The 24,494-nt window shown below is 41.8% G+C and overlaps 1 protein-coding gene across 10 annotated transcripts in view; it reads left to right on the plus strand.

The window, feature by feature from the left end:
- Positions 1-24,494, plus strand: part of ERC2 (ELKS/RAB6-interacting/CAST family member 2) — a 934,759-nt gene that overhangs the window by 797,438 nt on the left and 112,827 nt on the right. The window contains exon 19 of one of the 10 annotated variants that reach the window (XR_015248352.1): positions 1,744-1,825. The exons of the other annotated variants lie outside the window; for them this stretch is intronic. The gene's annotated coding sequence lies outside the window, so the exon portion shown is untranslated. The remainder of the gene's footprint in view (positions 1-1,743; positions 1,826-24,494) is intronic. 10 annotated transcript variants of the gene reach the window in all.

Here is a 24,494-nt window from a genome sequence, read left to right on the forward strand (position 1 = left end):
TTTAAAGATAAAATGCCAGGGCACCTGGGTGGCTTAGTCAGTTGAGTGTCCAACTCTTGGCTTTGGCTCAGATCGTGATCCCAAGATCGTGATCCCAAGATCGTGAGACCGGGCCCTGCATCAGGCTCTGCGCTGAACATGGAGCCTGTCTGAGATTCGTTCTCATTCTCTCTCTCTCTCTCTCTATAAAAAAAAAAAAAAGAAAAAAAAAAGATAAAGTACCAAATCTCTTCCCCACTATTACTATTTACTATGAAATTTTGGTCTCTGTCAAAGGGATAGTTTCTTCCAGGTCCCAGTTTTCCACCATAAAGGAGAACCTGGTATATTTGCATGGGGGAGATTCGCTCTAGATAACCACTGTTTATGCACTCAGAATTAGATTAGGGGCAGTGGGCAACATGGGAGAAAGGTATACATTGGTCTATCTCTTTATCTATATAGGCATACTTAACCTTTACAAGGTCATGGACCCCTTGGATGGAAAACATAATAACTGAGGATTGTCTTTCTAGAAAATCCACAGGCACAAAATAAATTTCAAGGGATTCACCTACCTTCTTGATGCCTACCATGGATCATAGGTACTAGGTCATAGATTTAATAGCCTTGGTCTACACCCCATGTCCCGGTCATGTATTATTTCTCTCTCTCTCTCTCTCTCTCTCTCTCTCTCTCTCTCTCTCTCTCACACACACACACACACACACACACCCCTACTAAGTGCCAGAACACTTTATATATTTTATCTTTTTTTGTTGCTGACAGTCCTCCCATGGAGTATGATATTGTCCTAACTTTAACACACACACAAACTGAGCCTTGAGAAAAGTTCAGTAACTTGCTCCAGGTCATAGTAAGTGACTAGTCTTGCATTTCAAACATCAGCATTTTCTAAGGTCCAAGCCCTCACATTTCCTATAATATTAGGTCAGCCCTGTGTGTTCACATACTACACTAATTATTTCCTTAATAAGTAACTTTTACAAAGCTGTTTTTCTTTACCACACAAGAAATGCATGTTTGTTGTAGAACAGTTAAATGTTCTAACTCCTAACTTTAGAAGTGCTACTCATTCTCTTTATGTTCATTTTAAATTGAAGAAACAGGAGGTGTTATTATTCCTCTCATTTTTACAGATGGTAAAATAGAGGTACTTGGGACTTCAGTGGCCTGCCAAGATCAACCAGCCTATTGGCAGCTCACTGATGCTGCAACTGAAATTGCCTGGCCCAGACCTGAGCCTGCATGTGGGCTCCTGCTGCTCTCTCTCCCTCTGACCTACTTCGGGCATCTCTTTGACCCCCCTTCATCCTGGCCCCAGAGGCTCCTTATCATTATATCTCTGTGGTCACTTATTAGCCCACTCCAGCATCCAAAAGTCTAGAGGACATTTGTGAATTCACCTCTCATTATTTTCTCTGTGTATCCTGAAACCCAGAGACCTAATGTTTATAGTGAAAACTGGTTTGCATTTATAATTCAGAGTCTCAATTTTATTTAAAGTTTATTTATTTTGAGAGAGAGAGAGAAAGTATGAGTAGGGGAGGGGAAGAGAGAGAGGGAGAGAGAAAGAGAGAGAATCCCAAGCAGGCTCCACATAGTCAGCACAGAGCCTGATGCAGGGCTCGAACTCTCAAACCATCAGGTCGTGACCTGAGCCACCCAGACTTGGATGGGAGTCTCAATTTTATTTAAAATTCAATACTTACTTTTCTCTAAATATTTTCTCTTCAACATTAGATGCTGACTAAAGTCTAATTTTACTACAAATGGAAGCCACCAATTTCTACAAAGATACATTCATCCAGTAATACGTTGAAAGGTAATGAGAAAATAATCATAGCAATAAAGTTGACCCTGTGCCAGATACCCTATTGAGTGTTTTATGTGTATCAACTTGTTTAATCTTTGCAACAACCCTGTGAGGTAGGAATTATTGTTATCCTCATTTTGCAGGTAAAAAAAAAAAAAAAAAAAAAAACCTGAAGCACAGAGAGTTTGAGTCACTTGCCCAAGACTGTAACACTAATATTGTATTTACCAGACTTCTGTATTCACATGATGATAATTGGTGCTCATAATGATTACCTCGAGGCAGAATACAATTTTGAAAAATCTCAGTCATGAAGGAAATAGCAATATCAAGGAAGTATTTGAGGTAATATTAGGTTGGCTTTTTATTTATAAAAAGAAAAGTTGTATTCTAGGTCTATGATAATTGCTAATCTCAAGTTTTACTTTGGTAATACTCTCTCTGATGTCTCTCCAATAACACTCCTTTAATCAAAACACCTTGATCGTATTGAAAAATAGTTTATTGTATAAATATACATATAATTTCGAATTCTGTGTTGACCTAACAAAAATTTAAGGAGAAATTAAAACTTTAACTTCACAAGGATAAAACCTTTTAAAGTAAAGTTACTTTGGGGAAAAATACATTTTTAACAGCTTTTCTTGACAAGGTAAGTAGTAGGAGAAAAAAAGGGACAGGATTAAGAAGGAAGGTTCCTGTGCTGCGAAGAATAGTGACCTATCCAGGCTATGTGAATCTAAAAGGAATATGTAGTAGTCAGTAATCTTGTGTCAATTCAAACTACTTTTTAAAAGAGGAGAATAGGAATATATTGACCCTTGTATCTGAAAAGTCAAGATATGATGTTTTCAGGTATGGCTGGATTCAGGGGATTAAAACAAAATCATTAGGACTCTGTCTGTCATCATCTCTTGGTTTTGCTTTCCTCTAGCGATATTTCATTCTTTAGCAGACTTCCACTAACATATTCACCATAAGATAAAAAAACATCTGCTAACAGCCTTAGATATTTATATAATAATATAGATATCCCAGAAGTATCTATGGAAGCCTCACTGTCTTAATAGTTCCAGCAAAATCCCCAGGTGAAGCCCATCCCACCAATTTTTGCCCCGTTCCCATCCATGAACAAACATATCACTGTGTGGGTAAGAAATAGGATATTTTGGCTTAGTTAGGCCTATGTCATGTTCCATGCCCAAGGTCTTACAATGGGTGAGGTGTGATTCCTTGAAGGAAAAAAGAAAAAAACCAAGATACTGCTACAGAAAGAATCTGTCCTGAATGATGAGCAGGTAAAGAGAGCATCTGCTGCAGGGGACGTGTTGAAAACCTGCAGCAGACTCTCACAGAGTTGAAGGGCAGGAAGTGTAGCCGAGCAGCACAAGACTGGATCTGGAGAATGGAAAATCAGGATACCTGTCTATTTTCTCATCTGTTCTGTCCCCTCTACCTTCATTATACTCTTGCCATAGCCTACGTGTCCCCACAGCCTTTTCATGGAATTACTCAGTCCCTTGGAATCCCTCTTTCTCAATCCCTAGGGGAAGCAGCTCATTAGTCAATCTCAGAACTAGGCTGCAAGCTCCAGGTGACTGGCTATCCTTATAGATATATTTGCCTAAAGCAAGAGTCCTCACTTGGTATAGTCAACTCTGGCAAGTTAGGGCCGATCAAGCTGTCTGTGGGGTTTCTCCTTCCAGGGGTATGGATAAAGTAGGATCTCTAGAAAGATATGGCAGAGAAAGTAATAACATGTGTCAAGAACAGTCAGAAATTTGGGCAGAATCAGGCTGCAAAGCCATTCCCGGAATGGGAGCATTGTTGAAAAACCTGGAATCTCATTCATTGACAAAGACAGATGGACAAGGAACAGGCTCTCCAGGAAGCAGGGAGGCCAAGTTTGTCACCAAGGAGGCAGACAAAGAATCAAAGCCAAGTCTTAGCTGCTCCAACACAGCCATGGATTTCTTCTCCAAGGGAGGTAAAATGCAGACACAGGACCTGTGAATTGTAGCATCTTTTAATATCAGGCAGTGTAGGACTTCCCAGGCAGCCCTCCTAAAGTTGCTTCCTCTCAGTTTGACGTGAATGTCCTCAAGGCTCCAGCCCTCTGTGGTCTGCCTCCTCATCTGAATGATATACTGCCTCTTCTCTCTCACCCTGGGTGCAAGTGTGAAAACATCTGCTTCCTGCCCTTGATAAACTCATAAGCAGCCCAGGGGGTTAAGTAAGTAATTTTATTAGAAACAAAGATTAAACGCACACACACATACACCCACAGGAACAAAAGTACCATAAATTCACACAAGTTGGTTGGCTTTGGTTTGGTTGGGTTAAAAGCAAGGGAGCATATTCTTGAATATAAGTATTGAAATTAACCTAGGTGCTACACACGGATATTCTTTCTCCGCTGACATGGGTTTAAGTTGACAGAGCTTTTAGGCCAAGCAGAATGTTAGGCCTCTCCCTATCACTCATTCATTTGTTCATTCATTTAGCATATATGCGTGTGTCCATTGTGGCCAGACATTGTGTCCCAGCATCTTCTTCCTTTCTGGCCCCAGTTTATGCTTTCTTTCCCTTCTGTGGGCACCTAAGCTTCCCTCTTCTCCTAGGTATGAATTCACTGTATTTCCTGATTTCAAGGATCCCTCCATGTAATTCTGCACCTGGGACCCCCCCAGAATTGTCCTCATACCCTTGAGATCTCATCTCTGTCCAGTTGGTCTGGGTACATGCTAACACCACTTCTGAGGAGGAAGGTAGGGTTTCTGTCCTAGCACCTGGACCTAGTCTCCCCAGAGGTGGCTAACATATTTCCATGGTGTCTGAGCATCAGATTCTGGGCATAGTCAAAGCCCCCTTTTGAGTGAACTTACATGTTCCAGCTTTTTCCTTGAGAACTACCTCCAGCTTTAAGCTTATTTGCCAAGTCAGGCAGCTCACTGACCCTGAATCCAATGAGCAGTTCACCTGGCTTTGAAGGCCTTTCTCCAGGGTGTTCTCAATCCACACGTATTGTCAAGGGACATGTAATAGAAGTGCTTTTACTAGAGACCATTCCTTAGATTGTATTTGAAACCCCTGTGCTGCCCAGTCTCCAGCAAGATAAGAGATGGGCCATTTTGTGAAGGTGGTAGCTGTACTGTTCTAATGTAATTTGGTGAGTAAAAATGAAGGAAAAAATGTCAAGTTTTCTTGATTTTTTTTTTGTTTTAGTTTCTAAAACAAAGTGGTAGTGATTAGCCAGCCCTATCCACCTTTAAGGAAGTCAATTTAAAACCTGGTAACCAGCCAAAAACATAAAATATTTGAATGCTGTGTATTTATTAATTAATGTATTTACTTGGGGGATGGGCAAGGACTACAGTTCCTGTTCTTATGGTGCCCTTTGGCAAAAAGACGGCGAACTCTAATGTGACTCTTTGGGGAATCTCTCTGAAGTAGTAAGTCATTCATGGCCAACCTTTTAATTGAAGGTAATAATAATTCCAATAATATTATTAAGAACCACCATTAGCACGGGAAGGACTGAATTCACTGACGTCATGTCAAAGCTATGCCCAGTGATGACTGCCTTGCCGAGCCCCTGGGGGAATAACTTTCATAATCCATTGAAAAGTTATGAGCTCCTTGTGTTTGCACCGAGAAAGAAATCAGCATTAACCATTTGAGAAGCCATGTAAAAATGGAGAAAAAGCCACTTGTACTTTTAACAACTTAATTAATGGTTGCAAATGGAGTTATTTCTCACAAAAACCCCATGGAGGAGGTGGGGATGTGTGTTGACAATGGAAAATTATCCTGATTTTATAGGTGAGAGCAATTTCCAGACACTAGGAACAAACATGGTCAGGGAGAAAGAGAAAAGATGACTTTTGTTGTGGAAGGAACAGGGCCCTCAGCCAACGGACTCACTGTCTGGGTTGGGACAAGGGCGATCATTGTGTGGGGGGAACTGAATGGAGTAAGAAGAATCTGGGTTAAAAGCCTAACAGAATTGGGTTCAATTATTGCTTCTGCCATTTGTTAGCTTCCTGACCTTAGCCTAGAAGGGTTAACCTTTCAGAACCTTAGTTTTATAATCAATAAAATGGGGAAAATAATAGTCACTAACGTGTGGGATTGGAGGAGCCTTTGAGATAATGTATGTCAAATTCTTAGCCTGACGCCCAGCCCACAGACAACTACTACTATCTAGTATCTTCATTATTCTTCTTTTTAAATTAATTCTACAAATATGTAATTAGCACCTACGTTGTGCCAGGGACTGTGCTGTATATACAGATCAGTTTCTTTTGATTTTGTAATCTAGTGGGGGAGATGGAAAAGAAAAATAAGTGAGCACATCAGTTAAGTAAAATGCTTGCAAACTGTGCTAACTTTGAAAGCCTGGCTCCCATGAGTACTCAGCTGCCATTTGTGCCCAGGAGCAGACAGTAGTTTTTCATAACTTGGTCTTTTGAGTCAGTCAGACCTGGGTCAGAGCAACTTAGGTGCCAGTTTCTGCTCCAGGCTGTGTCTCTGTGCTTTGTGAGCTCCGCTTCTCCTTCTGTACACTGGGGGTGGGGGAACATTCTAGGTGGTGCCTCGAACACAGTAGGCACTCAGGAGAGAAGTACTAGCCTTTTAGCAGCTCAGGCCCATGGTTTTCCATCTTCTGCAACATGGTTCTATACTCCTGAGATTAACAGGAAGAAGGAGTAGCGCTAATAGAAGGAATAGCACTTCCATTTCTTTTCTTGGACACGGAGGAGGAGGTTCCTCCTCTGTGTCTGAAGATTTTATACAAAAGTGGGTTCCAGGAGGACCTTTGGCTTACCAGGGTGTCTCCAGAGGCCTGATTCCAAGGAGAAGTTGGGTGCAACAAGGCTGGTTTACAGGATGAATGAGTCTCCAGATGGGTGGAAGGGCCCCAACATACCTGTGAGACCACGATGAGTCCTGACAGTGGTAGGGAGAGTGTGACAGGGTGCAGGAAATGGTTGCAGTGAAGCTGAGAGGGACTGTCTTACTGCCTCTTAGTTTTCCTTTGAAGGATTTGATCTAACACTAAGCTTATAAGTCATGACTGAACACTTATTTTGAGACTCAGTCTGGTTTGTCATTAGCGGGCTAGGCTTTTAGAATGTAATCTATGGCTTGTGGGCCCAATCCAGTCCCCTGCCTGTCTTTGCAAATAAAGTTTTATGGGCAAACAGCCATACTCATTTCTTTACTGTGTATAGCTGGTTTCTGCACAACACAGAGCTGGGTGGTCATGACAGAGACTACAGGGCCTCCAAAACCTGAAATATTTCTTCTCTGGCCCTTTGCAGGAAAAAAATCTGCCAACCCCTGACTTAGAATATTACAGTTTAGGTAGGAATAGACTCATTGGCTGATCCATTCATTCATTCATCAAACAAATAATTATCCACCATAAAGTGCTCTAAACATTGTTCTGGGTTCACAATGTCCCAGAGAATGTGCTCAGTACTTGTAACAGCTGTTGTGAGTTGGTGATGTTATTATCCCATTTTGCAAATGGTGAAATGGAGTCTGGGGAAAGCTGGCTGACTTTTCCAAGGTCATTTAGCCAGCAAGTGGCAGAACCAGGACTGGAATCACATTTGTCCTTGTTCTCCCATGTCAGTATGGATTACTGTGAGAAGCACAGAAAGATATAAACATTGAGAATAATTTATTTTAAGAAAATCTCTGAGAGAAACTCTTGCAAATTAATGAGATAGGTGAATGAAGTTGCTACTTCCTTGGCAGAGCCTCTCTTGAGATGGCTCTTCATTGTGCCTTGTTCTGATCTCACACACTGATCACTTTAGATGATATCAAAAAATCATCTGAAAATGTTTTCCCTTGTAATGATATGATTTCACCACTAATGTTAATAAACATTACAATGACATAAAGCATTTCCTGTTCCAACCCGAGACATCTTGGAGGATTTGTCTAAATATTAGCATACCTTTAAAATAATCAGCGGGTGATTAACTGGATAAGAGGTCAAAAATAAGGATGTTTAGAAATAAAGAAATAATAAAGTGAGGCAGGTTTTTCCTCTCAGAACTCCATACGGCTGTGGGAGAGCAGAGAGCTGGCATCCTGCATTACAAGGTTAGAAAGCAACCATATTCATGAGCAAAAGGGGGATTTTTGTTATCTTTTTGGTGTTCATTCCAGATGTGGCTTTTGCTGGTGTCTCTCCCCTGCAGAAATGCAAACCAGAGTTTCAAGGTGGAAATAAGAGAAGAGCATCTTAGCTGAAGGGACCCTGCTTCCTTCTAATGACAATTTATGAAGACGGTTTAATCTCACAGTCCAAGTAGAGGGTCTACTGACAAGTTCTCATATGAACTGATTAGGCTTCCCCTGTAGACACTTTTATCAGACTGATTCATTCCTCTGGAAGAATGCTGGCTTTTACGTTTTTTTAGAAGAGATTCCAAATGGCTTGTCAAGATTACATCTTGCATGTGAATCTCAGCCAGGATTATATTACAGCCAGGACTGACAATATTTAATAGGTAGAATACAGGCAGGATCATAGAAATGGAGCAAGCTGGTCCCAATAAATAGCCGGAGCATGGTGTATGGTATACATACATCCCAAGTAGCTTGCAGGCAGTTTGTGGATTGGACATCTTGAGAGAATGCATGGGTACGTAAAATGTAATATTCAAAAAAAATCAATTTCTTCAGCTTTTGACAGTTACCTTACAGCATGAGCAGATTCTTATAAACCGTCTTCATGTCCGGGGCATCCCATGACTGGAATTTCTAACCACCCCTTCAGATCCCCTATAAAAACCACATACTTGGGAAGAGAAGGGAACCAAAACCTTTTGTGCCAAGCTGGTGTAATGCAGAGATCTCAGCTGCATTGGGCAAGTGCTGACAAACTCACCACATCTGAAGGGGCGTCTTTGGAGTGGCAGGTCCCTTGCTCCTGGAGCACAAATAGAGCCTCTATCAGGCTACATGGGAGGTGAGCAGAACACGTGGCCTTTCCCATCTCTGACCCTTGACTCCCAGGCATGGCATGGTTTGTAATGAGGCCTGTAGCCAGACAGGAAAGGGGATGAAGAGATATACATCTGAATCATCTTTGTATTGCTCAAAAAGAATCAAGGACAAAATCCTTTAAGGTTTAGTTTTGCCTTTGCAGGAACATCAAAGGAGAAATGTGTTCATTCTTCCTGGACTCAGTAGAATGTAAGCTCCATAAGGGCAGACACTTCCCCCAGTTTTTTCACTGCTAGAGCCCCAGGTTTGAGACCTGTGCCTGGCCCATAATAGGCACTCAATACATATTTATTAATGAATGAGAGACCACTGAGTATTCATGCACGTATGTGCTCCATCAACACATGTTAAGTTAAACACCTATTATATGCAAGGCATTGAAGTAAGGAGCTCACAGACAAGTAGAGGAAGACACATATGCCAGCCAATAGTTTCCACATTTTCAGAACCTATAGGCAAGTAACATGGAGTTATTTTATAAAACCCCCAAATGTGCCAGGCTGTCCACCGGGCTGATAAGTAAATAATATAGTATAGTTGACTATTTTTTCAAATATATGTAGATTTGGTGTGGTCGATAAAATATAAAATAATTTAAAAGGGTTAATGGATTCCTGATCCTTTTTTGTCATCATGTGATTTCTCACCCATAAATGGTAAAATTATTGTCACGAGAGGGTCATGGAGCTGTGTCCAATACAAAGGGCAGGCAAAATGGCATTGTGGAAAGACTGACCATACTCCCAGGAAGACCAGCTGGTTAACCATGGCCAAGGCAGGGAAGGACCCAGCCCCTGAAGGTCTCATGCTTCTTTTTATTTCCAAGCCTGTGCACATGCTCTTCCCATTGCCTGGATCATCCCATGTCATACCACCCCTACTCCCACCCCCTTGGCCCTATTAATTCTAACTCCGGCCCTTCTGCTTCCCCAGGAAAATTTTCCCTGGACCCAGCCTGGGCAGGTCCTTCACTCTAGGGTCTCGTAGCCCATGGCATCCTTTTCTTTTCTTTTTTTTTTTAAGTTTATTTATTTATTCATTTAGAGAGAGCAAGAGAGAAGGGGAGAGGCAGAGAGAGAGAGAGACAGAGAATCCCAAACAGGCTCCACACTGTCAGCACAGAGCCCAATGCAGGGCTCAAACTCACAAAATCATGAGATCAAGACCCGAGCTGAAACCAAGAGTCGGACGCTTAACCAGCTGAGCCACGAGGTGTCCCCCTCCCCCATGGCATCCTTTTCTTACTCCTCATATTATTTGTCATGATACTGCTATTTGTGGGATTTAGCCGATAACCTCCATGAAAGCAGGAGCAGGTTGGTTTTGCTGGTCTTCATAGCCCCCATGCCTGGCACAGGCCTGGCATGTAACAGGGCTAGGCAGATAGACAGATGGGCAAATAAAGGAAACTCTGAACAGCATTTTTAAGATGTGGACAGCAACACGTAATAGTGGGGTTGTTACAAGGTTAAATGAGATAATGTGAAAATTCTGGATTGTACTGCTACAGAATAAAGGCTATTATTATTGCTATAAATATGATTAGGAAGATGAAGACCTCGAGTGTATAGAACAAGATAACGCAGGAGGAAGATAATGCAGGAGGCAGTGACTGAATCTTCCAAAGTGCGAAATGCCACCAGAGTTGTCTGGACATCTGGTGCTTTCGGCACCAGCCCAGTTGTGTTGTGTAGGGGAAACTATATTGTCAAACCTGGTGGCATCGCAGGAGATCCAGGTGGTGAGTACCAGTGACTGGTGTCTTGGTGCTGTTCAGTGAGCTACACAACTCCTCTGCCAAGTTGAGTTCAGAGCTATGCCTTGCCAAGCTGATACACCCATTTCATGATCACTTTTTTTTTTTTTAAGTGTGAGATGCTAGTCTCCTGGAAGTGACTGTCCCTGAGTTTTGAACCATGCAGGGATCGTGGTGAAAAGACCATCATGTTTTCAGGAGACAGCAGGTGAGCCTCTTTCCATTGTTGGCAAGCAACATAGCATGGTGGCCAAGTGCGCAGACTCTGGGGCCAGGCTGCCTCCATGAGAATCTCAGCTCAGCGACTTTCTCACTGTGCGACTCTAGCAAGTCATGTAACCTCTTGACTCCTTGTTTTTCTTGTATGTAAAATGAGAGATAATAGTGCCTGACTCGTAGGGTTATTAGGAGAATTGAGTGTGTTAATGTTTCTATTAACTATTTACTAGTGCTAAGATAATGCCTAGTAAATAGGAAATGCAGATAGATAAATGGATGGGTGGATAAAGCAGAAAAGCTTGTAGTGAAAATGGACAAGAATTCCTGGTAGGAATCACTTGTATTTCTTAAGAATTTTACTTTACTACCTTCTAATTTTCCCAGTAGCCTGACAAGGCAGGTTCTACTACTTTGCCCTCCTGTAGAGCAAGAATCAGAGAGGATAAAGTGCTAACACTTGTCCAAGGACATTTGGAGATTAGGTGGCAGAGCTGGGTTCTAATGTAAGCCTTTCAGAGTCTTGTAAGATTCCAGAGACCTTAGCTCCTGAACTAAAAGACCCCTTAGAAAAGGTCATGTGAGGGAGTAATTTCTCTCCACAGACACTACTACCTAGTGTTCTGAAAGCCTAGCAGTGCCGATTATGCTGGACTCATTTTGGTTCATTTACTTATTCACTCATTTGTTCATTCAGTAAATATTATGGAATGCCTTTTCTGCCTTAGGTACTCTTCCCACTGTTGGGGTATTTGTGGCTCCTTACAGTCTGCCATGAGTTGTGTTAATCTGGGTGCTTTCATGCATCTCTTTAGCAAATATTTGAATGGTAGGCCAGGCACAGTTCTAAACATCAGTTATCTGTCTTAGAGCTCACAAAAGACCGAAAAAGAGGGGAGTTACTCATGTTTGCACTTACCAATACCTAGCAGATAGTAAGTAATAAGGATTCTCTTAACTGGATGGATGCACAAATGGACAACTTATGGATACTCAGGAAAAAAATAGTGGCAGGATGATATAATGGGAAGGCCACATACTATTTGCATACTTGTGTTCTTGTCCTGGCTTTGCCACTTACCTGGTAACCCTTCATAAGTCATTTAACCTCTTAGAAACTTAGCTAGCTAACCAACTTCTTTTCTTCTCTCCCTTTCTTCCACAGAATTGTATTAAGGATCGTGGTTGTAGGTCAATGATAATTGGGAGTGAGATGATATTGATCTAAATTATCTTTAATGTTCTACTTTAAATTTTATAATTTAATGATAGTTTAGATGAGTTACATTTTCTGAGTAGTCTTAAAGTTCTAGGTTAGGACTGTAATCATCTCAGGCTGCTAAAGGTCCCATAGGATAAGGTGAAGGTGAGGGATAATTGATCCTTGGCCAAACTAGGTGTCTTTGGGCCACCCCTTGGGCTTCCACTGAAACCAAACTTAAGAGAATGGAGAGATGGGAATTTGGGCCAATAATCTTTGCCTCCTTACCTCCATCTCACCCTGTCTCCCAGAGACTGACAGCCTTCCAGCAATGGATTAAGAATGAACAGGACCAGATTCAAGAAAAAAAATGACTGGAGCCTCACAGGGATCCATGCCATGGGCCTCCTTTCTTATATTCTCTAACCAGTTAGTTCTCCTATCCAATTTGATTGGGATGCGAAGCCATTGTTCTACCAGCAGTTCCCACCACTTGCCAACTTTGCAAGTTGGTGTGTAAATGGGCACACAGCCGGCATTTGCTCTCTGGCTAAAATGTTGAGGCTTCCTTTGCTGGTGTGTATAGAGAGAGCCAGCTGTTTGGCAATCCCTCTAGCTCATCCACCCAATGGGAGTTCACCTAGAGAGTAACTCAGCACAGTATCAGGCGTGAGCAAGAGTTAGTACAGGCTTGAAGGTCAAGCATCCTTGGTTGCAATCCCAGTTCCTTCGTTTGCTAGCTATGAGACCCTGAGCAAAGGACTTAATATCTCAAAGCTTCAGCTCCTACACATGTTCCACAGGGGATGATAAGAATGCTGACCACTTGTTATTGTGAAAGTTTAATGAGATAATCTACATGGAACACCACACATGGGGCTGATGCACAGTAGATACACAGTAAACAGAAGCACTTTTTATTATTGTTGTTCTTTGTGGAATTCTCTTAGGAGTCAATAGTGTGGATTTGATAGTGATAAAAATCCCCACATGTTTGTCTAGCCGCCTGTCAGGTGATGGTTGGTAGCCAGCCAAAAGTGGTCCATTTGGTTACAGTCTTCTGGAAGTATTCAGCATTCCAACTATTCTTCCTAACTCCTAAATTTTCTCAAGCCTTCTTTTCACCGCAAGCGTTCCTGACCTGAAAGTAGGAAGAAACCAAGTGAGAATTTAGTTGAGCATGCACTATAAAGATGGTCCATTTAGTTGGCAAAGTGAGAGTTTTAGAGAGGGTGTTTGAAAGACTAACTTGTAACTTTTGATGCCAACCCAGAGGCGTGAGGCAATATTTTTTCTTTTCTCCTGGAAGGTCCACAGCCTCCTTCTAAGGCAATCTCTTGGGTTTCGTTGAATTGGCTGTTACATTTGGAAACCAACTTGTGCATCTGAGCATTTGGGGAAAAGCTATTGACTAACCCTTGCTCTCTTTCAGCCTGCCTCCCTTTTTCCAATATTTAGGAGTCTTGGCCAAAACAAAGAGCCCATTGTGTCCCTGGTACAAGCACCACAACTAAATTAAACATTCATTGAGTCTTAATTAATTGTATTAAGGTTAGGCAATTCCCACTGCTTGGAAAAAAACCCAAATACTTAATTTACTCGCAATGTGGTGTGTGTCCCCTAGCATTGAGCTAAACCACCACGAAACAATCACTCACTTAACAGAAACTGGGGCCTCGGCCCAGGAACTAATTAGCCCCTCTTTCTCTATATATAGCTATCTTCACCACCAGGACCATCTGGAAGTTGTTACCTTCCAAATTCTTTCCATCTATTTTTTTTTTTTTCCAAACCGATCATTACTGCCATGATTCTTTCTTTCTTTCTTATTCTTATGTTACGTGACTTCCCACTCTTAGATTCTCCGGTGTTATCTAGATCACAGCCCAGCTGCTCTGCGTATTTACCCTCTGTTTAATTTTCAAGTGGCACACCTATTTTTATGTACTTTTCCCAGTGGCAGAAGGGGAAAAAAATCTTTGTGTAAAACTCAGAGACAGAAGCGGGAATGATTGCCAACAGGTTTGGGCCTACCCAAGCTGATTGTGTGCCCACCAGGAGGCCCCCGAACTCTGTGAAGCCCCTACAGTAGTGTCTTTAATGGTCAGAGACACATGGAGAGCTCTTGGAAGACCTTGGTTTCTTGCCCAACTCATTGAGCAAAAAGCACCCATCTAATCTGCCCTTTCTTTGGGGAAAACTCACCCAGGTTAGGGTCTACTGTGCTTTGAGGGTCAATATGGAAGTATAGAAACTGCCCTAGCTGACAATATACTTTAGGAGAGTGCCTTCACATATTTCATGAACACTTAATTAGTCCAGAGCCCTTACTCTGACTCTCAAGAGCCCCTCTGGTCTGGCCCCTGTATGCCTCTCTCACTCCCTTTTTTTTTTTTTTAAGTTTTTTTTAAGTTTTTTTTAACGCTTTATTTATTTTTGAGACAGGGAGAGACAGAGCATGAACGGGGGAGGGTCAGAGAGAGAGGGAGACACAGAATCTGAAACAGGCTCCAGGCTCTGAGCCGTCAGCACAGAGCCCGACGCGGGGCTCGAACTCACGGACAGTGAGATCGTGACCTGAGCCGAAGTCGGACGCTTAACCGACTGAGCCACCCAGGCGCCCCACTCTCACTCCCTTTCTTATCAACATGCCCTGGTTTACAACAGTCCTGGAACTCTGATTTTCCTTCTGCTCCCCAACACGCCAAGATTAGTTCCACATCAGGACCTCTGAACCTGTTGTCTTCTGTGTCTGGAACCCATTCCCCTCCATCTTTGTAAGACTAGCTGTTTATCATGCAGGTCTCCACTTAACTGTTACAGCCAGAAGAGGCCCTCCCTGGCCACATCATTGGAAGTCTCTTCCCTCCAGGGAAAAGTATTTTTCCCCTCCAGGCCCTCCTTGTCACATCCCCCTGTTTTGTGCTCTCAAGAGCACCTGCCACTATGTGAATTATATTATTTGTGACAGTGTCTGCCTGTCTTCAGTAGAATATCCATTCATCCATGAGAAGTACCTTTATCTGTATGGTTGACCATTTGTGAGCCCAGCCCCTGGCATAGTTCCTGGCACTATTGTCTAATAGATACATTATCAGGGAACAGCTAATACCTTAATCTGTAGCTCTCTACATATAATTACATAATGTAAGCATTTGGGATTCTTTCAAAATTTAGAATACAATCCCAAAGTTGCAAGAAGCAATGAATATTATAAGAAACCTTGAATAACTCTAGTAAAATCAACAGGAAAACTCAAAATCATAGGCTAACTTTACCCGAAGTACTCTCCAGTTCACCATAAGTTTCAGCATTTCAGGTTCATTCCCTCTATTTCTGGCATTTTATGGCCCCTTTGGGGTAAGCTTCTCCCCTTCCTACTATCCCCAGGCATCAAAGCAAAAGCAGCCTAGCTTTCCAGAGTTCATCACTCAGTGGCTTCTGACCATCTCTGGGAGACTCGGCCTCCCCATCACCTCATGGCCCTGGCATCCTTCTGGCATCAAGCTTCACGATATATATTGCATTTTGGCAGCAGGGCCTGGGGCACTAGAAGTGTAATTATTTCTTGTTTTTTGGAGGATGGTTCTCATCTTCAAGCTTGGAGACTGACTCCCTCCAGGTAAAAGGAGGGAGTCCCTTTTGTCCCTTCACAGTAGTTCATGTGCTTTTTTTTTTTTCCCTGCTGCTTCAGCCCCTAGTTCATAGTCCCAAATGGCAGAAATCCCTGGATAACTAAGCTCCTAGTTCTCAACTCCGTTTATCTTAAAATTCCCCATATAAAAAAGGCCCATGGTGTCCAGATTTCAGTAAGGCTAACAGGACCCTCTCTATAGAGTATCATGTGTCAGAGCCATAAGTCCCAAGGAGGAATCCAGTTACATGGGAGTTCAAGTCCACAACCTGCTCTTCAAGCATTTTGATTTTCCTTTGAGTGTCACATTGGATTCAACTAATTCATTTTTTGGAGGAGAGAAAATATTCTTAACAGCCAGGTTTCTGGCTTGGCTTTCATCTGGGAGGCCTTCAGCTTTTCATCTTCTCTCTTCAGTCACCTTTGTGCAGACCTTTCCTACTAAGCCTCTGGGACTTGAATCCAAAGAAGAAGGAATTCAGGCCTCAGTAGAACCCTGCATAGGTCTGTTTCTTGGCTGATGACAGTCAGACTAAAAAAAAAAAAAAGTCAGAGTAAACATAAGTAAAAAGGAAGGAAATTTTTTAAAAAGTCAAAGGCATACGTAAATAAAATAGAAAATATCAACAATAAGAAGAAGAAATGATCCACAAAAATAAAAGCTAAATCTTTTAAAAGATTATACATATATAGAGAGAGAAAGAGAGAGAGACAGAGAGAGAGAGAGAGAGAAAGAGAGAGTCTAATATGGTAATCACTAGCCACATGTGACTATTTAAATTTAAATTAATTAAAATTAAATAAAGTCTTACATCATTTCCTCAGTCACACTAGTCATGTTTCAAGGGTTCAATAACCACACTGAGCTAGTGGCTAGTGCCACAGTATTGGGTAGTGTAGATCTTTCCATATTGTACAAAGCACATAATGGAAGATTTCCATTGTGGCAGAAAATTGAGTTGAACATCTCTTCTATAGTCTAACCTTAATCCAGGGTAAATAAGAGAGAGAAAGAAAAGAAGATACAAAATGCTGCATTAGGAAGAAAAATAGGGACATGACCTCAGAGTAGGGACTTTTTTTATTATCATAAAAGGTATTATGAGTAATTTAGTGCTGATGTATTTGAAAAGCCAGATACAATAAGAAATTTCCTGGAAGAAAATAAACATTTGCAAACTGATTCAAAATAAAATAGAAGCAAGCCTGGATATATTAGTAACCATTGAAGGGACTGAATCCATAGCTAAACTATGACCCTACCTCCTTCCTCCTCACCAAATCAAGTCAAGATAATTTTATAGTCAAGTTCTACTAAAACTCCACGGAACAGCTAATGTCTTGAATTAAAAGTGGAAATGGCCAGAAAGTCCTGGACTGAGAATGTTAGTCCTTCCTCTGTCCCTTCCATGTCCTATGGCTGAAGGCAAGACACTTTCTTGCTATCTATACCCTGAAACAGTTAAACTAAAAGGTTTCTAAGGGTCTAGGCAGTTCCATGGTCCCATTACTCCAGACTCTAAATCACCCATCCTCCCACTAATCTTGTCTGCACATTTATAGCTTCCAAGTATTAAAGTGATAATATCAGGGCTCCTGGGTGGCTCAGTCCGTGAAGCCTCCGACTTCGGCTCAGGTCATGATCTCACAGATCATGAGTTTGAGCCCTGCATTGCGCTCTGTGCCGACAGCTCGGAGGCTGGACCCTGCTTCAGGTTCTGTGTCTCCCTCTCCCTCTCTCTCTGCCCCTCTCCCACTCATTCTCTCTCTCGCTCTCTCTCTCGCTCTCTCTCAACAATAAATAAACATTTAAGAATTTTAAATAAATAAATAAATAAATAAATAAATAAATAAATAAAGTGACAATATCAAATCACTTATATGACCAGTCTGATTTGCTCTACTAATGATGGTTGTTAAATAGACCCAGAGAAAAGGGAAATTGCTGGAGAAGCAGTTGACTCAACAGTATTATGGAGAGGAAGCCAAATTATGATTTGTTCCTATCTCATTTAGGGACAGTTTCTCCACTGAAAAGAATCTACTCGTAGCCCTGAATAATAACACTGTCCAGTGGGAGTAGAGGTTGTGCTTTTCTTGATTTTATATTAGTAGCAATAGCTGATATTTATAGAATAATTCTCACATGTCAGGCATAATCTAACTGCTTTATATGCATTAGTCTATTTGACATGCATAATGTCCTATGAGGTAGGTAAATATGGACTTCCTGTTTTAATGTTTATTTTATTTAGTTTTGAGAGAGAGAGAGAGAGAGAGAGAGAGTGTGTGTGTGTGTGTGTGTGTGTGTGTGTGTGTGTATGGGTGAGTGAGCAGGGGAGGGGCAGAGAGAGAGGGAGAGCGAGAAAATCCCAAGCAATCTCTATACTGTCAGCACAGCAGTGGGCTCAAACCCACGAACCGCGAGATCATGACCCAACCAAGAGTTGGACACTTAACTGACTGAGCCACCCAGACACCCCAATATTGACTTCCTTTTAAAGGCTAGGAAATGCAACTCAGAGATGTTGTTACTTGCCCAGAGGTCACATGGTTCTCATGTGTTGAACAGAACTCCAGGTCCAAGAGACTGTACAAACTGTGCTCTTATGCACAGTTAAGTTATGCGTGCTTGTGGACCGTCTGTGGTAGCTAAAAGTATTTTTCTTTTGGTTTTATGTCTTTGGTCAGCAGGAGCAATTCCTCTGTACCATGCATCTGGTAGAAGTTACTTTTCCAATGCCACTTTATCCAAAGGACCGTGAGGAGCCATTTATTTTCTTCCGTAATCAAAGTCATCACTGGCTTTGGCTGTATTCAGTAAGAAAGCCAGCTGAGTAGTAAAAGTGCATTTGTGTCATAATATTAGTCAGTTACATGTGTAAAAGATGGAAGAAAGGATAATTGCTCAGGCATTTTATACTCTAGGAGGGTGTATGGATTGGAGGGGCCATTCCTCAGTGAATATCTTTAGCAGACTTGGGGAAATTACTCCATCATCTGCCTCCTGCTGATTTCTTGAAGGGTCTAAAGTCCTTACACTGGTGACCACCAGAGCTGACCATCAGCAGTGATCAGCAGCAAGTCATTTTGCCTGATGTCCTTTGATTTTTGTGGCTTTTCTCAAAACTTTGTCTACAAATATCGCACAGCCCAATATGGAAGTAAATGCTTGCATGCTCAGAGCCATCAAGGACAGTTCTGCAAGGGTCAAAAAGGCATGCTGATGAAGAATTTCCTTGTGTTATCCACTTCCTTAGCTCTTCATTCCAGACTTATTAAGTCAAGCACAGCTTACCTCTGCAATTTGCGTTGTGCAAGATGGACTTTGGGAAAGTTAGGTGGATGAGGAACATTTCTTGGGAACTAAAACAAAAGTACATTCAGTTTAAATTCTTCAGAACACACCTACCTGAGATAATAGGGTACTTCTTTAAAAGTTTCTGAACCCACCACAAGCCTCCTGTAGAAACACAGACCTGCCTTTCAGTCCTCTTGAGTTATCACAAAGGCTTAAAGGAATAATGTGCCTGGATTTAGCTTTGCTTTAAGTCTTTGTGCTGCTGACAGGGCTTAAAATGGGCAGGTAATCACTGGTACAATGTGTCATCTTTTTTCCTCCCTTTTCTTATGAAATAAAGTGCAAGGTACTTACCCCCCTTTTTTTTTTCATCTTAAACCATTTCTTTTAAATGAAATAAAGTTATCACCATTTGCCTTTGGCCTCATGTTTTTGGGAAGACTTGGTGTCCATGGTGAGATGGAAATGAGTTAGGTATGTAATAAAGGGGATACTTTATTAGTATCTTTATTATTAAAGAGTACACGACTCTCCATTCATACTGGCACTTCTGTTTGTCTATGAGGCATTAAATGGATGATGTTAAATGTTAATGAGGTCTCCTGAAGAACAAGCCAGAAAGTAACCAAGGCTGTGTCTCCTTCAGTGGCTTAGGGACTGGGTGTAGAACCTCTGTTTTCTTGCCTCTTGTTTTTAATTCCTCCTTTATCATACCAACACCAAATAAATGGTTACTTTTTTTTTTAACCACTTTAGGATGAGCAAGGTGTCATGCTAAGTACATTTCATCCTTAGGAAGTAAGCATTTGTGCTTCTATTTTGCAAGGGAGGAAGCTGAACTTAACAAAGAGTCTGTCCCCTGGGCTCAGGGCTGCTGAGTGGCAGAGCTGGGCCTCAAACCCATCCTATGGGATTCTGTATCCAGGGCATTTAGACCTCATGTCCAGATGCCTAGTCACTGACCAGAGTGCCTCTATCATGCTCCACTTCCTATCTGTCCTCTGCCACGGGACCTCACCCTTCCCGTGGCCTCTTGGTGGCCTCCCTGACTCAGAACTTTCCTAGCCCGTCCAACCTGAGTACCTCAGCCAGGTTCACCTTCCTGAAACACTTTCTCTGTGCCCCTCCCATGATGAAAGATTGCCAGTTCCTCTTGTTTCCAACCACATTAGGTTCAACTACCTCTACTCAGTCCTCATATTCCTCCCAAATAGGTCCCCTGGGGAAGTTTTTATGAATTTTCCACCACTCCCAGATAATGAGATATTTTTTCCTCTTCTAAAAATATATAGTGTTCATTTTTCTTTCCATGTCTTCTTGAGTATTGTTTGCCATTGTCTGAAATGCCCTATTTTCTGTCTGAACCTACCTATTGGATTCAGCCTAGATATAATCCTTTAAGCCTCCTGAAAATTTTTGAAAATGTCATTATCTCTCTTTTTCCTGACCTCCTGAGGCTCTTAGAATATCCTAACTCAGTTTTCCCCAGGATTCCCTTTTTTTGATCACTGTAATTTCCCCTACGGCCTTCTTGTCTCCAGCTAGACTAGAAGTTCCTTATGGCAAAGCAATGGTCTTTATTTCTGTTGTTCTCGCTGTGCTTAACAGAGGACTAGACAATAGTAATTGTAGCTAACAGTTTTGACCACTTAATATGCACCAGGCACTGTTTACATGTATTAATTCTTGTAATCTTCACAACAGTCCTCTGAGGTAAAGACTGCTGGTAGCATCATTTTCAGGTGAAGAAACTGAGGGACTGAGATATTAGGCGACTCGCTCAGGTGTTAAAACCATTATGCAAGCTAGGCAGTGAATCCAGGGCCTCCATGCTGCACTGTGCCCCTTACACTGTCTGATGGGCCAAATACATGCCAATACACTTCCAGACCTAGAGAACAAATGACAGAGTGTGAACTTTTTGTTTGGGATTTTATGCAGCTCATGGTTCTCAGACTCCCTCTAGAACTGGGTTCTCAGCCTCTCCCCTCCCCTGTCACTCAACAGCTGGAGATTGTGTGCTAAGTTTTAGAAAAGTTTTCTGAGTTTTATCGGCACTCTCCAATCCCACTTGGAGCCAACCTGACCTTTGCATGGTGGGTGTAACTCAAGCCCTCACTCCCCTTCTCCAGTAATAAGAGCCTTTTCTATTTGGCATTAAATGCTTTAATCCTTTTGGGAACAAGGTAGAATATAAACAAACAAACAACGTTGAGTATTTTAACTTTTTAACAGCAACAAAAACTTCCATAAAACTCTTGAAAATGAAGTACAGTTTTGTTGTTAGAAATTTGTGACACTGTCATTTCTGACCCTGGATCTCTGTAGTACATTTAAGCAGCTAATTTTGGGAAATTGCTGGTAGCTTGCATTTTCCCATACAGCAAATTTGCAAATGTTGTTGCTCTAACATGTTTTCCACTTTAGTGCTCTCCTTTTGCCTAGTAAGTGTTGTGCTTTCGGGGATTTTTTTTTTTTTTTTCCTAAATCCAACCAAATTATCATCATCAGAAATGCAAGAAAAAAAATCACGTTAATAAAAGACCTTTAAATTCTAAGATCCAGGGCGTGTCACTGTGTACCTCAAAATCATACTGTATGCTGGGGTAACACCTCTCCCACCACATCTCTGACTCATCCCCAAGACAGTGCCTTGAATGGAATCAGCACTTAGTATATGTTTACAAGGTAGAATGTTGGATGTTTTCCCTGGATTCTACAAACAGAAGTTGGAATGGTAATCAAAAGCAAAGTGGTTTCCACCAAAAGCGGTGTGACTAGAGTTTCAAAGAGTTAACTTTGTCAAGTTAGATTGGGGGATTTTACAATGGCAGCTGTTGATGCTGAAGGAGAACATAGATTTGGGTAAGAAAAAGAAATCATTCTCACTCAACTACTTCTAGCTGGTTTTGGGAAAAGGGAGCTATTTTATCAGGTCTCCTTTGAACAAGAACGGTGATCCTATGTGATGCTAGTACAAACCCCACAGTGTCCTGTCCTGGTTTTGCCTCCTAATCTCGGCTCTCACTACTGCCCATTGGGCACGTGATGCTCTGGAACGCTGACCCACTTGGCGTTCTCACACATCCTCTGCCCTCCTCAAATCCATGTCTTGGCTGCTACTCTCCTTGCTGGTAAGGCTCTTCCTTCTCCCCCATTTGGTCTAGCTGTCTCCCTACATTTCTAAGCTTCAGAGAAGGAATTCTTTTCCCCAAGGAACCTTCCCTGACCATCTCCCTCCCCTACAAAAGTGGAAATGCCACTTCTCACTGCTTCCTAAAATTTGCTGTGCATGACCTGTTAACACTTTGTATTATAATTATTAATGTACTGGTGTCTCCAGCCTCAGAGTTTCTTGATCTCCACATCACCCAGCACAGTGCCTGAAATATAGTGGGTACCCAGAGGCCTTGTTGAAAATAGAAGCCCCAAGGGAAGATGAGTGATATTTCACAGTGGAGAGGGAGAAGCTGAAACCTATCTACATGAAATCCCCAAATATATTCCATTCTTTCTTTGTTGCCACCCTATCCTGCCTTTCATGAGGGAGCAGTTGGCCCCATGTGAAAAGTCAAACACACTAGTCTTCAGGGACATTTTATGTATGTGGAAAAGTCTGGCATTTCCCAGAGGGGTGTTTGGCCAGCCCACCACTTGGGAGTTTTATCATAGAGTGTCTCAGGAGGTGTTATCTCCCTCTCTGGTCTTTGGGAGAGAAAAGGTGATCAAAGAAGCCAACTGTAGGGGAACTTTTAGAGTCAGAGAGTGGTCTTTATGGATAAGGAAGGGGTCTGAGCTTCCAGGAACAGGGTGGAAATGGGCATGATCACAGTATGGGGAAAATTCTTCAAGAGCCTCCTGACCATTTTCACATGCAGCCATCTTTCATATCCCTATGAGATAAAATCACCCTAAGGGTCATAAACCACTGTCAGGGTATTGGACAAGCCCCATAGGTAGTTGCTCTGAGCCAGTAAAAGCATCTTAATTGACCTAAATGACAACAGTTATGTTATAAATATCTAGAATTTATGACCTGAGAAGGCATAATCACATCTTCCATCAGTTAAGTTTGCATAGGAGAAGCTTGGTGGATTTAAGATAGGGCTGCAAGTTGGGGGAAATCTGATTAGCCTTAACTTTATGACAAACACAGAGCTAAGTGAATCAGACTGCTTTCAAGTTCCTGATCCCTGGGAGTTAAAGGCAGTGGTGTTTCAGAGTCGGTAAAAAGCCACCCCGTCCCCTCTGTGCAGCTGTCATTTTATTGGCCTTGTAAAGTCTCGCGTTCACCGTGACAAATCCAAGACCATATACCTGCGAAGAAGAGATGTTTTAGATTATGGGGTGTGCAGGAAGCAGACGGTGGAGTTAGAGGGTGTAAGCTGAAGGCTGGTTGGTGTATGTGTTTATGCTGAGCCCTCTTTGGAATGTGCAGAGTCATTATGAAAAGCAAGTAAATGCCGCACCAAAGAGCACACCAGGATCTGATGAGATGCCTCGGCCTCTACGGCATTTGAGTAGGTGAAATTCAAGGCAGAATTCTAAAATGAATGCATGCATCTAAAAATTCCACGGATCATTCAAGTTAGTTGAAAATTAAACTTGGATTTTAAAACATAATGTATTTCCTGAAGTTTTCTATGAAGAGAAAGCATTGATATCAAGCAGTCCTATTACATGTGAAGCAAAAATCATAACAAAACCATCCCATGAGAGGATGTGTGTTTTTAAAAAGACACATTATAGAGATAAATTTGATATCATTGATCAACCGGGTGATTGCCCTGGACTCAGTGATCAATGGAGTGGAGGAGTCATCTTTGAGGTAAAAAGTAAACAGCCAACTTAATCCCAATTTGCAGAGCTTCAAAGGTGAACAGTCATTTTGCTGGGCAATGAAGAGCTCAAGTTATCTATTTAATGCCAAAGTCTGTGAAGTCAGTGAAAATTCTTTAATGAATTTGAGAACGATCCTTCAAAGAAGCCTCCAATTGAAACCCATAGAGAGGCCAGTTGTCTTTGAACTCCAGAGATGAAGTTTATCCTAGATTAACCTGGTCTTTTGGCTGCCAGGGACAGAGTTCTGAATTTCGAGAGTGGCATTATAGTGCTTTGTCAGTCTTACCTGTCACTGATGTATTATAGCATGGACAAACCCTTTTTGCTTCCCAGAGCTTCCTCCATCCAAAGGGTCCCAACTAAAGGGTCCATTTTGCACGTGAAATTCTTGCACATGTGCATGTTCTGTTTCTGAGGGGTCAAATGGACCCTGAGACATACACTCAATTCCTTACTTCTCAACGGGTATGAAACAAAACTTCAATTTTAGTTTTATTTTTATCATACTTTCCACTGTACTTCTATACCTTTAAACCTTGCATCTTCCAGATCCAAAATTCCATGCTTTACAATGTGGAAGAAATAGGAAATCTGGAACTGATTATGAAATTATGAAGGAGGGGAGGTGCAGAAACGTACGAGGATAAGTGTACAAACGCATAAGCTCTAATATACACAAAGCCTGGTGCGAAGGACACA

This window comes from Puma concolor, chromosome A2 (genome assembly GCF_028749965.1).
Source record: "Puma concolor isolate L17-30 chromosome A2, mPumCon1.1.hap2, whole genome shotgun sequence".
Lineage (NCBI taxonomy): Eukaryota > Metazoa > Chordata > Mammalia > Carnivora > Felidae > Puma > Puma concolor.